Source organism: Pongo abelii, chromosome 13 (assembly GCF_028885655.2).
Source record: "Pongo abelii isolate AG06213 chromosome 13, NHGRI_mPonAbe1-v2.0_pri, whole genome shotgun sequence".
Taxonomy (NCBI): domain Eukaryota; kingdom Metazoa; phylum Chordata; class Mammalia; order Primates; family Hominidae; genus Pongo; species Pongo abelii.
Window position 1 is genome coordinate 86,158,133 of NC_071998.2, and position 14,900 is coordinate 86,173,032.

General features: G+C 41.5%; 1 protein-coding gene and 1 long non-coding RNA gene across 15 annotated transcripts in view; one reads left to right on the forward strand and one right to left on the reverse strand.

The window, feature by feature from the left end:
• AOPEP (aminopeptidase O (putative)) overlaps window positions 1–14,900 on the forward strand; it is a 369,731-nt gene that overhangs the window by 310,506 nt on the left and 44,325 nt on the right. The window lies entirely within an intron of this gene.
• LOC129047931 (uncharacterized) lies at window positions 170–4,027 on the reverse strand. Its single transcript, XR_008509826.2, has 2 exons — window positions 3,569–4,027; window positions 170–1,112 (listed from the first exon to the last, which is right to left on the reverse strand). It is a non-coding gene; the product is annotated as an uncharacterized LOC129047931 (long non-coding RNA).

Consider the following 14,900-nt stretch of genomic DNA (forward strand, 5'->3'; position numbering starts at 1 on the left):
AGCAGCTCCTAACTGTTTCGGCACTGATTGGAGTTTCTGAGTATTTGTCGTCCTTCTTTCATTTGTTATTTATATTTTGGGCATTTCAGTGTTTTGTAAGCATCTTCTCCAGCAGCTTATCAGGGACATGGTGAGGATTTAAAAAGGAAAGTTACTCAAGGGAAGGAGGTTGAAATTCATTTCAATTTAATTTATAATAACCAAATCTGTTAATATGAAATCCAGGTGATAGTCTGGCCTCTCTTTCGTAGTGCTTGTCCTGGGAGATGGGTGGCATTACTGATAGTGTGCCTAGCACTTCTAAGTAGGGAGGCCCCCCGGGAGTCCAGTTCATGTTGCTCAAGTTGTTGAAATCTGGATTTGAGTGCTGAGTTGACCATTGCAGCCGTGGTATGATTCTGGTCTTTGCATAAAGTAACCAAGCTTTGTTTTCTGGTGTGGTACCTTTCCTGTATTTTTATTACAGTTCAGCATATTTAGTTTCTTGTTTTAAACCAACTCAAGATAAGAAATTTAACCTTTTTTCCCCCCTGAATATCAAAGTGATACTGTTTGTTAGAGAAAATTCTGAAAATATGGGAAGGTATAAAGAAGAAATTTCAAAATTACCAGTAATCCAGTCACCCAGCCAGCTACTTTTAGTATTTTGATGTTTGTCTTTTAAGGAGAATAATTATTGAAGAAGAATGGGAGTGTGTTATATATTTGTGACTTTGACTTTGTGACTTCAAAGGTGGTTTCATGCAGGCTACTTTTTAAAAAAATAATTGAATTCAGTTATTTTGAAATTCTGCTTTTTTGGAAAGATCTGTTATGTACATTTCATAAAAAGTAACTTCATTGACCATGAATACTGGAATTCAGCATTTAACTGCAGCTGTAGTCCTGGGGATATGTATACCTTAACTGATTCCATTTGATAACCATCTCCTGTGCCCTGGAGTAAATGGCTGTAAGTGCAGAGCAGCGTCTGAGCCTCATGAAGGGATCGTGTAGGACTGTAAGTGGAAGGTTTGTGCATTCGTCCTCTACCTTTGGCTTTCTGCATGTGGCCAGTGATGTAAAAACTGGCAGCAGCCATCCTTCTTCCTCTCTGTGTCTCTTCTTCCTCTCTGAACATGAATCAAACAGGCATCCATTTCAGAATCTCAGGGGACACTACCAGCTCCCCATCATGACTTGTGTGTTTAGTTTGTAGGCGCAATATGGAAATTATGGAAGATGAGCTTCAAGGTTCAGCAGTTAACCGTGGGGCTATTTCTGCTCTACTTTACGGGTTACACTGAAATAGATACTCAACTTATTTCTAAGAAATATGCAGTTACACAGCTGTCTCCTGCTTTCTGGCTTTTATTAAAATGCAAATAGTCCTCACTTCAAAGTAGCATAATCAAATCCTGAAAGAAGTATAACTGATACTTTGCCTCCTCTCTAGTATTTCCACTATGTTGTCTGGCCTGGCTGGCTTTTCCGACCCTTCTCGGCTAGGCTTGATCCCAGGCTAGTGGAAAGTGTGGTGTTCACAGTGTGCAGTTTTACCCTGGGTGTGCAGTCACATGCACCCCCACATGACATGAGCTCTGGTGGTGTTAACAGCACAAAGTGTTAAATATAAATATGTGTGGGCAAAGAGTGTCAATTATTTTGGCAGTTAATAGATTTCTCTGCATTTACCAGTATGTATTTAGTGAAGTGAAGTCAGTGCATTGGTCTGCCTTTGTTCTTCACATGTCTACTCTTTTAGTTTAAAAAGAATGTCATGAAAGTGAAGTAGTTTCTCTTCTCTCCTAAACATCCAATCACGGAGCGTGTTCTGGGTGGGCATTCTTCACATGTACCCAGAATGCCAGAACACGACGTCATCTAGGTCTTCATTTTAGTGTGATTAGAAGCTAAGTCCCTCAGCATTTTTTAATAGAAAGTGATACCTGATTGAAACATCACCATCTATCAAAGCACAAGAGCCTAGCTCTGTGCCAATGCCCCAGCAGTGGCCAGCTGGTGGGGAGTGAGGACAGAACTGCACACTTTTGCAGATCAAAGGGGGCTGTTGGATTTCACTACTCTACATGTAACCGATGAATTGCTAAAGCTCACCTGTGCACCTTAAATCCTGTTCAAGCCCAGTTCTCTGGGTAGGGGGGAATTAAAACATAAGCTCCCTAAGCTGCTGCTGGATCATGTCATTTCATGCTCCCTTTTGGAAATGTGTCCCAGTTCAAACAAGTGAACAGTGTTTGCTCCTCTTGTCTTTTGACTTGTCCCAGATATCTGGAGGATTATCCTGTTTGTGGACCATGTGCCACAACTGAGGGGCTTTGATGTTGCAGAGCCCCCGCCTCATTACATGTGTTTCTGCTAAAGACAGCTTTTTCCAGTGCTTACAGGGACATGAGTAAGTGGCTCAGTGTCCTGTAGCTTTTTATACTTTGTGGTTTCTCTCATCCTGTTACATTAGCCATAACATGGAAAGGGGCATGATCAGAAGGTACATGTCCCAGGAAAGCAAACTAACTGGGGGGCCCTGAAACCCTCCAGCAGGACTCACAGTGAGCCTGGAAACACACTTTATCGTGTGTGTCTGAGAAAAACCCCACTGCACCTGGCCAGCGGAGGCCACCTGCTTCTGGCCCTTCCTTTTCAGGCCACCCCCACCTGGAGTGGTAGATAGGCCTCTTGGCTTGAGTGCTGTGGCCAGCCAGGTGTTCACAGGTGCAGGGGAGCTGTTCTGGGCCAGACAGACTGGCAGACCTCGCGTGTGCCATCAGGAAGCCTGTCCACCTCCCAGGGAAATGAAGCAGATACTGCAGCATTGGTTTTCAAGTGAGTCTTTCAGATATGTTATCTGTTAAGTAAACTCTGCCATTCAAAGATGTTACTGAAGCAAAAGCCAGAGAGTGAAATGTGAAAACGTTCTCCTCTGTCCTATGGTGAGCCAGTGAAAGGTGGTGATGTGCACTACCAGAGGGTCCTTCACCTTGGGTGTACAGTGGGCTAGTTGGAGAATGTTTCTCTTGAGGAGCTGATGTTCTCCCAGGCTACTCTGCTGTAGGCACAAAACCTCACTTTGGAATACTTCATCTGCAGCAGAGCCTGTTTTATAGCTAGTAAATAATAGGTGTTACTTAGGAATAAATAACTGGCACCCAAATCAGTAGGTAAATACATGACTAAGTGAGGGGAGGGTGGTTTGGAGTTGTTCCCACCTCTGTGCTTTTATTTTATGACAAAACAGCCTCATCAGTGATGTTACAGGATGTGCAGCCCTGAGAGAGCCCCAGAGCTCTTCTCTGACCAGGCTGTGTGATGGGCATGTGCATGTATAGGTGTGTGTAATGGGGATAAGGATTCTTCTAATACTGTGCTAAGTGCTAGAACACTAGAGTTCATTTTAGAATGGCTGTTTTTGGGATGGCCACGTATTGTTCAGGGAGATTGCAGTTGGAAAAAGTGCAGTTGGAAGCACACCTGACATGGTTGGGGGAAGGTGCCTGTGGCTTCAGCCAGCACAGCCAGCTAAGAATAGCTCCTGTGCTATGTGCTGTTAATCTCGGAGACGGTTCCTTACCACTAGTCCATGGAGTCTAGAGTTGGCCAAACAGATGTAAGTCCGCTGTGTCCTCGTTTCACCTCTTCTTTTGTTCTACGCCTTTTTCTCTTGTACTTTTGTTCCTCTTTCTAGTACTAACATCTCCTCCACCTGTTCATTCTGGTGCCATGTGCTCAGCATGTCTCTCCATTCTCCTCTCTTACCCCCTAAAACCCCACGTGCTGATTCCTTCCTTCCAGCAAAATGTACTCATTCAGTTTCCCTCTCCTTCCTCCCTGTTACGTTTCTCTACCATTCTTTGATAGGTGATATAATGAGCCAGAATTGATAGGCTCATGTGTATGTGGTTCTGTCTCCATCAGTCGATGTGATTCTTCATGTTTAGAAAGGTTCCATTTCTAAATGGAAGGTTCTGTTTAGAACCTTCTTTAGAAAAGGTTCCATTTCTAAAGAAGCTACAGTTCCATAACTGGTTTCCTCCTTCATAAAAACGAAATAGTAGGTTAATTATATGACACTATAATTAATAATAAAGCCTGTATTCTACTTAATATGCCTTTCATCAAAAAGGCCACATGGGAAATTTTTGACATTTAAAAATTATCTCTGAATTCAGCCTTTGTCAGGGTTCAGCAAATCACAGTACAGTGTTTCGTATTTACTTTCTTTTGTAACATTATAGAAATAAGAGTATGAAATACATAAGGATTCTACATATAGAAGTCACAGAAATCATTCTGTCTATTCAGAAGTTAAATATCCCCAATTTCATTTGCGAGCAGTTAAATTTGGGGATACTGTGAAAATAAATTTATATCAAATTATATTATTTGATTAAGCCAGTGGAGATTTAAAAATCTTATATATTGTTTTCTCCCCTTGCTTTGCTGTCAGCTGTTAGTTCTGTGAGGTCATTGATGATGACAGAATTGCTGTCTAAATGACATACTGAAGATACATCCCTGCCTTGTCTTCCATTAGAAGTTTGGTTCCGAGTCCTGACGTTGATACTGCTTTATTCCAGGATACCTATTTGAAAACAAGGGAGTTTTCAGTTATATTTGAGACATAATGATATTATTATTTCTTGCTTGAAGCCAAGATGGTAGGTAGCGATTGCTTCCACTTTATTTTTACTGTACTTTTATATAGTAATTTGGACAGGTGTCTTCATAAAGGAGATCCTTGACAAGGGAAAAGAGACCCAGACACCCATTAAGACGTGTTTTTCCCCTATTTTCTCCTTCCTTGCAATATAGGTGGGTTTGATAGAATAGTATTAGGAAATACCAAAGAATCTACCAAATGGGTAAATGCTAATTAAGTGTCTGTACAGGTCATTTAGATGGGAGGATTTGAGACTATGCTTGTTATAATTTGAGAATTATACATGGGTCAGGAATGGCATGATGGCTGAGGTTGAAACAATTTGAAAAGGAGAGATAATCATGAAACTCTACTTGGATATTAATAATTTTTCCCTTGAATCACACACAGTGGCCCGCGAGGCTTCATTCTGGCTCATCAGTTTTTATATGGGCTGAAGGCATTTGTTTGGAAGATGTAAATACCCTTGTGTTTTTAATGGGGAAAGGTTGGATCAAGTTTGCTCTTAATTCTGATCAACTGACAGTCTTTGACTCAACATGAAGCACACTGAGATAAAGCGGATCCTGGTTTGCTGATACAGATCTCTTAGAAGAGGAGCTTGAGAAGCGGGCCTTGCTGGGATTTCCTCTAATCGCTGCATTAGATTGATTGATAGGATTCAGGTTTTGTTATGAACTTGGGAGAGAAGTGGGAAGACATCCAATAACACCCAGCATTTCATTTAATATTTGAAAGAAAACCATTTCTTTTTCTTTTTTCTTTTTTTTTTATACTTTTAAGTTCTAGGGTACATGTGCAGGCTTGTTACATAGGTATACATGTGCCATGTTGGTTTGCTGCACCCATCAACCCATCATTTACATTAGGTATTTCTCCTAATGCTATCCTTCCCCCTGTCCCCCACCCCATGACAGGCCCCAGTGTGTGATGTTCCCCACCCTGTTTCCATGTGTTCTCATTGTTCACTTCCCACCTGTGAGTGAGAACATGCAGTGTTTGGTTGAAAGAAAACCATCTCTACATTGATGACATACCAGTTTTCTCCTGAACCTGGACATTAATTGTTGGCATGTTGGGAAAGTCTGCTCCTGTGATGTATCTCGTAGGAGCAGTCAGCAGCCAGACCTAACAGTTTGATGCAATCAAGTTCAGGGCCAGTTGGAACATCTTGAAAAATCTAAGTAAAGGTATCTAAGGTGGGTAGTAAATCTCTAAGGAATTCCCTTTGTATTAGTGATTTGCTGTTTTTTTAAAATAAATCCCTTTGATACCAGCTTCAGATACATTTTTTTTTTTTTTTTTTTTTGAGCTGGAGTTTCGCTCTTGTTGCCCAGGCTGGAGTGCAGTGGCGCGATCTCGACTCACCACAACCTCTGGCTCCTGGGTTCAAGTGATTCTCCTGCCTCAGCCTCCTGAGTAGCTGGGATTACAGGCATGCGCCACCATGTCCGGCTAATTTTGTATTTTTTTTTAGTAGAGACGAGGTTTCTCCATGTTGGTCAGGCTGGTCTTGAACTCCCAACCTCGGGTGATCCGCCCGACTCAGCCTCCCAAAGTGCTGGGATTACAGGCATGAGCCACTGCGCCCAGCCCAGATAATTTTTTTTTTAAAGAAATTGCTGTGTGGCCTTACTTGCCTGTCAGTAAAAGCAGGCACCTGCCCCCAGTCATTCACTCAGTTGTAACAGACTTCTCTCCTACCACAGATGGTTTACCCAGAAAATAGGTCTGAGGGTGGTGATTGTAGACTCCCAGGAGAGGTTTCCGTGATGGTGGTCACACTGAGTTTTCTTGAATAGAAAGGATTATGCAAATATTTGTGTTTTAAATCTCCCCTAGATTTTTGCTGTCTAGTGATTTAGATGGCTTTAAGAATTTTTGTCCTGTTTAAAGATTCCTTTGTGAGGATGTGCATATGATCTTGTGTGATCTCATTTTCTCTAAGCCTAGGCTTGAGGACAGGTGGAATCTTCCACTGATCTTGCCTGCTTTCTTAAGATTTTACCACTGATTTCTCAGGATATTTTAAAACATTTCATATTTGAAAGTATGAAAATAAAATGTTTTATTTCTTTAAGTTATAATTCATGAAGATGGAATTTATCTGATAGGTCTTACTTGCTTTAAATCTTTGCCTTTGGTAAAAAAATTGCAATTTTTAAACAAATTCCTAACAGTAGTTGCCCTTTAAATGACAAGAATCATAGTTGGGGGTTGGGGTGAGAGAAAATCTTTCATCTCTTTTAAAAGTATTTAATCTTTTTTAAAAGTTTCCTTACTTTTTAATTATCTTCAAATATCTGTCATAAAATATGTGTTTACTTGCTCTTTATAAACAAGAGCAGCACTTCATTCCTTTCAGTAAATGTCAGAATGTTGGGTTTTGTTTTTTTTCTCCTCCTCCTCCCTGCCCTCCTCTTCTTCCTCCTCCTCTTCTCCTTTCTTGCTCTTCTTTCTTCTTCTTCTTCTTTTTTTTTTTTTTTTTTGTGGGGAATAAAACTATAGTTTGTTTCAGAGGTGGCCAAGCATAGCTCAGCTGAGAGATGGAGGGACAGCTGCTGCCTGGGCACCTTGGCTTAAAGGCACCCTGAAGGGATTGTGGGTTTTTAGAGATCTTTCGTCTTGTCAGTCTTCCAGCCTGGCCACAAGCTTGCCTTAGCAGTCTGCGGCCCATGTGCCATCTTTTGACAATGTCATTGTCATGGGATGGATGCTCCCTGCGATGTGGCAGATAATGCATTCCAGTGTGCTACTTGCAGAAAGTGGTAACATCTCTGTGTACTTTTTATTCAGAACCTAAGTTGCTAGTTAGTTGAACACCACAGATATATGAGCTGTCTTCCGCCTAAGAGTGGGCATGAAAATTGTAGCAAACCCACAGAGGCTTTTAATTTTTTTCTAAAAAGACCTCACAGCAGTATTATTGATTTGGTTTTAAATAGCTGTTTTATGAAGTTTCAGGATAATTTTTTTTTTTTACCTCACCTTTTAGCCTTTATTTTGATTTTTTAAAGGGGGGTGGTTTTCCTTTATGAATCCCTAACCATTTTATCTTAAGAATTCTTTCAGAAGTCATTCTTTATTTCAGCCAGAAAACTGATTAGTGTTCATTGATAGAAGATGATAGGCTGTACAGTTAACCATGAAAAATATTTTTCTCCTTGACACCTAAAAGTTGTTGTCAAAAGTATTACCACATTCAGTTAAAGAGAGTGGGTAGGATTTTATTGTCTGAGCTTATGGTATACAAGCACCAAAGCTCGATGAATTCAGGTCTTTTCCAGGAAGTTTAACTTGCATTTTTTTCTCATAAGATATTCACATTTCTTTTCCACTCCTAATTTTGTGGCATAAAATAAAACATAACTTTTGTTCTGGGCACAGTTTCTTATTGCTGGAGGACTTAGGAAAGAGCATGTCAGGAGTGGGAATGGTCCAGCTAGTGAAACTGAAAAGAAAAACCCTGGAGCACTATTTGTTCCTCTTCAGCGGCTCTCTGCGGGCCTTCAGCTGCTCCTGGGGAAGGGCCATGCTTACTCCTGAAGAATTGCGGCAACAGTAGAAGGGGCTTCTCTAAGTAATGTACCTCTCAGTGCAAGCTAATACATTCCTAAGGGTTTATTTGGCTTTACTTCCTAATTTACAGTGATCTTGACTGGCTTTCTGCCTTGAGACCTTGAATGTCATGCCGTGGTGGGGAAGGTTGGCACCTCAGGCACGTATGAGATGGTGTGGAGCTCCTTAGATGAAAGGTGCTCAGTGTGGGAAATACAGTAATGTGAGAAACCTTCCATCCAGCCGTCTGTCCGTCCATGCTCCATGCAAGCAAGTTCTCGGCCTCTTGAGCCTGTGTCTCCCACACCGTAAGTTACATATACTGTCCTGATGCAGGAGAAGAACCTAAGTTTTCTGGGGAGAAAAAACGGGCTTTCAAGCAAGGTGAAAAACAAAAAACACTTTCTTTCCACTTATACCAAAAGTGATGATATAACTAAACCAAACTCCCTGGAAAACTAGATACCATCAAACTTGAATGACAGGGTAGATAGGAATGAGCCCAGCCCAGACTGTAGGTGAAGGAACATGCTGTTTTCTAGCAGCTGCAATTTAGCATGCATTAGGTTGTGAATTCTGCACTTTGGTTTCTAGGCAACTTGCACACATTTTAAATCTGAATATAAACACACACACACCCCCAAAACGGAATGAAACAATAAAAAGCCTAATGATATAAACCATGTTTGCCACAAGTCTCAGTAACTATAGCAAACAAATCCAGGCCACTACCTGGCTAAGTAGAGATGTTGGTGGTTAGACCTAGGAAATAAAGACAAAGCAACTATAAATAACTTCTTTTGTTGCACAGTGATAATGTCTCTACAACGCAAGCACATCAGGTGTGCTCTGCCTCCAAGGTTCCCTGCAAGAGAAGGCATCTCCTCAAGGGAACGAGTCTTGTTAAGGGAGATTTCATTTCTTTTTCTGTTCTTTTAATTAGTCTTACATTAAGATTCTTAGAAGTTGTACATCATCTTATTGCTAGCAGCAAGCTTGGTAAGTCCAGGTTACTTCTAGGCGGACAGGTCTGACCCAAAGGGTGCTCATCAGTGCCTCCGTTGCCACCAGGAGGGAGGTGATAGGAGCAGTTCTGGGGTGTGGCTTAATATCTGTACTGGAAATTGGGACTTATGGATAACCTCGATGAGTTCACAGATGAGGCAGGCTTAACATAGGATTGCCAGTAAATTTGGCAATTGAAATGATCCTGTTATACCAAGCACTGTTTAGATTCATGGGCCGAAGTGACCAGCTCTGGGTTTGAAAGAGGGTTATTGTGGGCCTTCTGGATGGACAGAAGTCAAATGGAACACATGTGAGCATGTGTTCAATGCCTTTAAATACTGAATAGCATAATGGTGGAGTTAACATGGGATCGGCCCATGCTGTTGGAGTCTGCATGAGCAAGATCGATCAATTGAGAATGTTCCAAAGAAAAGTAGTATTGTGGGCATGAGAAAAATAAGACTTATGGGAAAATTTTTTAAAAACTGAAATTGTTGGCCAGGAGCGGTGGCTCATGCCTGTATTCCCAGTACTTTGGGAGGCTGAGGTGGGCAGATCACTTGAGCCCAGCAATTTGAGACAAGCCTGGGCAACATGGTGAAATCCCATCTCTACCAAAAAAATACTAAAAAATTAGGCAAGTGTGATGGTGCACACCTGTAGTTCCAGCAACTTGGAAGGCTGAGGTGAGAGGATCACCCGAGCCCCAAGAGGTCCAGGCTATAGTAAGCTGTGTTCACGCCACTGCACTCCAACCTGGGTGACAGAGTGAGACCCTGTCTCAAAAACAAAAAATAAAACTGGACCATAGTTTTAAGGAATTCCTATCCTATAATTAAATACGTTTAACATAAGTAATATTTCTCTCAAAAGCTTTAAGCAGGCTGTATAAACAGAAACAACTTAGGAGCTTGCTAGTTTGTTTATCCCTGCTATGGACATGTTTCTTCATTTATTCATTCACTTTTCATGTTAATTTTAAGAAATCTTTAAAATAGCCACTGTCATTATTTATTGTCAAGAACAATGATTTGTGATGGCAGACTAAGATTGCTGACTATTTAGAGTTTGTAAAAACAGGTTTCAGGATGTTAAATTTTTATAGTTATTGCATGATTGATGTTATTTCCTTTTCCCACAAAACTAAAGCATGTTAAAGATGCTATTTGAATTTAATTCTGGGAACATAATAAAAATAGCATTGGGGCATTGAGGAGCTCAGAGGCACACGCCTCATCAGCCCTGCTTTAATACCTGAGCAGCAAGAGGTTACAGGTGGCTTCTCCTCCCTCCCAGGGGACCTCAGTAGGTAGAGGAGAGAGGAGGCACACAGTCAGGGGACCCTGAGGCCAGAGCCACACCAGGGGATTCTGCTGCCCCAGTCCCTTCCCACAGGCTTGTTCGTCCATTGACAGGAACAGTTGCACATACAAAATCAACTTTGCTTTCCCATCCTCTGTAAAATGTAGTGCCCAGCTTCTTTATTAAGCATTTTATTACTCCCATTTAGAATTATATTGCTATCAGGAATGGTTTCTTGAGAATTGGAGCAGAAGAAAGGCTGTGTACCACGATGTGTGATCCTGCTAATAAAGTGGATGATCAGACACAAAGCCAAGTTCATCTTCTCACCTTAGGGCCACCACAGAGCCATGTGGTAACCCCCTTTTACTGAAGGAATGGCATTGAGGCCCAGGCCATGTGCATTCCCCCCTAGGCTGCCTCCCCTGACCCCAGGATTCCAGCTCTTCCTCAGAAGTTGTCTCCATCTCTGCGATGAAAGAGGAGAGCAGGGACCTTTCTCCCTCCCCTCCTCTATGTCTTTCTGACCAGGTGCCCCCAGGATGCCTATTGCTGATGGGCGTAGGCATTCTCAGTTCCCTCCTGGCCCAAGCTCCTGGAGGTGGGACCACACATGAGAGAGTGACACCCAGCTCGTCCTCTCTTTTGTAAAGTGGAGGATCAGAATTTTGGGTTATCCTGGCTCCTCCCATGTTTTTGCATCTCCAGTGACAGCAATGTCAAATGATACCCAAAGATAAAAATATTGATCCAAGTGCAGATGAGCTGAAAACATTCCTTTTCTGATAGAAAACACGGTAAACAGTCTCACTTCCTTCCTCAAAGATTGTACCTGGAAAGCTATGGCTGGTTAATTTTTTCCCTTTAGAAAACATAACATTGTCAACTTCAGAAAATACCATAATCAGGGAGTTCCATGACAGAATTAAGTTTCCACACTCCAAAAAAAAAAGCAAGTAATGGCTGTTGATCGTGTGGTTATGTGAATTGCAATAAATAACAGGCTCTCACATTTTACCAGTTCTTTTTACTACTTAGACATTTTGTCAGGCTTCTCAAACCAAAAGGCTCTGTGCCATTCAGGAACTTAGCCAGTTTTCATGTATGTGAGTGAAACATTTGGGGCCAAAGAAAGACTCCTTTGTAGCAAGAGTGACTTGCGCTTTAGTCAGTGTAGGAAATGGCCTTATGAGAAGATGGATTTGTGCTAGAAAAATTGAGAATAAGGAAAACTATTCAGAAATAAGATTTAAAAAAAAAAATCATCTTTGTGGTAATGTGAAATTGTGATATTGCCAGATTGAGATTGTATACTGTGTACTCAGAGTCCTTGGGTGTATGTGTGTGTGTGTGTGTGTGTGTGTGTGTGTGTGTGGAGAGGGAGAGACACTAAAAAAGTACAATAAGCCAATTTATGATCTCACCATATGTGTTGAATTGAACACAACTCTTCTGCACTTAATGAAGACTTCAGCCTTTAGGGGTAAATAAAACATCACTAAACAGGGATGGCTTGAATATTTCTTACCGGCTGTAATAATTAAAGCCATGAAAAAGGTGGTGGGGTTATGTTACTCATTAACTGGAATTGCTCTTAGATTTGATCAAGACGCGGTGGCCCCTGGCGCTCTGTTTCATGTTTGTCCTTTGTTTCATTGACACGCTCTGCCCCGGCCTCCATGGCGCTATAAAAGCAGCAGAACAGTTAAAGAACCAGACCCAGAAGGCCCGTAGACCTCCTATCTAGCCGCCTTTTCTCCCCTCCCCCCAAACCCAACAAACTCTTCAACCTCCAGAACTGAGCCTGAAATCATCTATAAAGCAGCACACTTAGGGATCTGGGAGGGAACGGGAAGAAACCTTCCTCTTTTAAAAGGAAGCTGATGAATTCAGGTGTAGCCAAGAGCTTTTAAAGGATGTCATTGGCCAGGCGCGGTGGCTCATGCCCGTAATCCCAGCACTTTGGGAGGCCGAGGCAGGCGGATCATGAGGTCAGGAGATCAAGACCATCCTGGCTAACATTGTGAAACCCCATCTCCACTAAAAATACAAAAAATTAGCTGAGCGTGGTGGCGGGCACCTGTAGTCCCAGCTACTCGGGAGGCTGAGGCAGGAGAGTGGTGTGAACCCAGGAGGCAGAGCTTGCAGTGAGCCGAGATTGCGCCACTGCACTCCAGCCTGGGCGACAGAGCGAGACTCTGTCTCAAAAATAAATAAATAAATAAATAAATAAATAAATAAATAAATAAATAAAAAGGATGTTGTTGTCCTTAGGTGTTGCAGCAAACAGGCTAAGAAGCAATGGCATTGATTATGAGGAACTTGGAACTCAGATGTATTAATTTCCTATTGTGTTTTAACAAATTACTACAAATATTGTGGCTTAAAACAAATTTATTATAGTATCTGGAAGTCAGAAGTCCAATATCAGCCTTCATTAGCTAATGTCAGGGTGTCCGCAGCACTTTCTTTCTGTAGGCTCTAGGAGAGAATCTAGTTCTGGCCTTGTCTAGCTTTTAGGGTTGCCTGTATTCCTTGGTTCATGGCCCCTTCCTCCATCTTTAAAGCTAGCATGGTTTGGCCAAGTCCTTCTCACACTGCTGTCTTTTTGGTTCTCTCTCTTGCCTGCCTTTTCTACTTATACGGACACTTATGCTTACATTGAGCCCACCTGTATAATCCAGGGTAATCCCATAGTTGATTAGCAACCTTAATCCATCTGCAATTTTAATTCCCTTTTGCCAGGTAATGTGGCCATTATCCTGCCTACAACCTCAGAGGATGTTGATAATGTAAAGGGTAGTGAATTGGGGAGTTCATAGGGTTTGATAGTTGACAAATACAGAGTGTAGTATTAGGTATGGGTTTTTTGGCTGGGTGCAGTGGCTCATACCTGTAATGTCAGCACTTTGGGAAATCAAGGCAAGAAGATCTCTTTAGCTCAGGAGTTCGAGATCAGCCTGGGCAACAAAGTGAGACCCACCCCCCGCCACCTCATCTACACAAAAATAAGAAAAGGTGGGAGGTAGTTAGTAGCTTTGTAGTTTTCTTAAAGCTTCTTATAACTACCATCAGGAAAAATAATATATGTGCATATACAGATATATGCTATTATAGTAGAAAAAGTCATTTGCACTTTTCGCTTAAACGAAGTTTCTGTTACACTGTAATAGCTAACATGCCAACTGCTGACATAAAGAGAAATTTTCAGTGTGACATAAAACTAATTTATAGTTTTAGTTTGAGGGAAATTGGCATTTCTATTTAAAAGAATGATTCAGTTATAGTTTTATTGACTTGTGAATAATTGAGTTAATTGTTTGCTTTGTCTTGTGAAATTTTTTATTTTATAGTTTGTACTAACACTTTATAGGAAAACTTCCAGTTAAAATGATACTCCAGTTTTAACATTGTAAACATCCTTTTTTGTGCACACATCTGTATAATTTTTAGGTTTGTTTTGTTTTGTTTTGTTTTTGAGACAGGATCTCAGTTTGTCATCCAGGCTGGAATACAAGTGGCAAGATGAGGGCACAGTGCAGCCTTAACCTTCCGGACTCAAGCAATCCTCCCACCTCAGCCTCCCAAGTAGCTGGGACTACAGGCGAATGCCACCATGCCTGGCTAATTTTTGTATGTTTTGTAGAGGCAGAGTTTTGGCCCAGTCTGATCTCGAACTCCTGGGCCCACATGATCCACCAGCCTCAGCAAAATTTTTACATAGTTGTAACCACTGTGTACATATTGTGTATTAAGTGGCTTGACCTTCCTGTGTTCTCTTTCCCCAGTCATCTAAGACTGTGGGTAACGTGTGCTCCTGTCTACAAAGCCATTGCAAAGTCAACTGAGATAACACGTGCGAAGTTCTCTGGGAGAAAAGCACCATCTACATTTGCGTAAAGCAGAGCTGCCGAGGTTAAGCTGTCAACAGCTTCCTAGGGAAAATATCCCTGAAACAGATAAGACATTTACCTGTAATGGTTTTCTTTGCCTGTGAAATTAATGGTACAAGGCTTAAAAAAAGTATTATCTTTTAATTTGTCTTTTAAAGTTGATTCTATTTTAACATATTTTCATCATTTAGTTGCTAAGAATCACTGCTAATGGGCACAAATGGAAACTGATCCTGCTACAAGAAGGTTACATTAATTCAAAACTGGCTCCGCTGGATGCAGGTGGGGGTGGGAGTGAGGGGGAATTAAAAGTAAAGACATCCCAGGCCTCCAAGGAGCTCAGAAATGGGAGCATCATGCGCAGCAGCACTCCGATAATTCTGTTGTATGGCAGAATAGCATAACAGCCCACGTGGAAATGAATGAGAGTAAAACCCATGAAGCAAATTCTGCATCTGGAAGGGTAAGATTGGTGAAGGGTT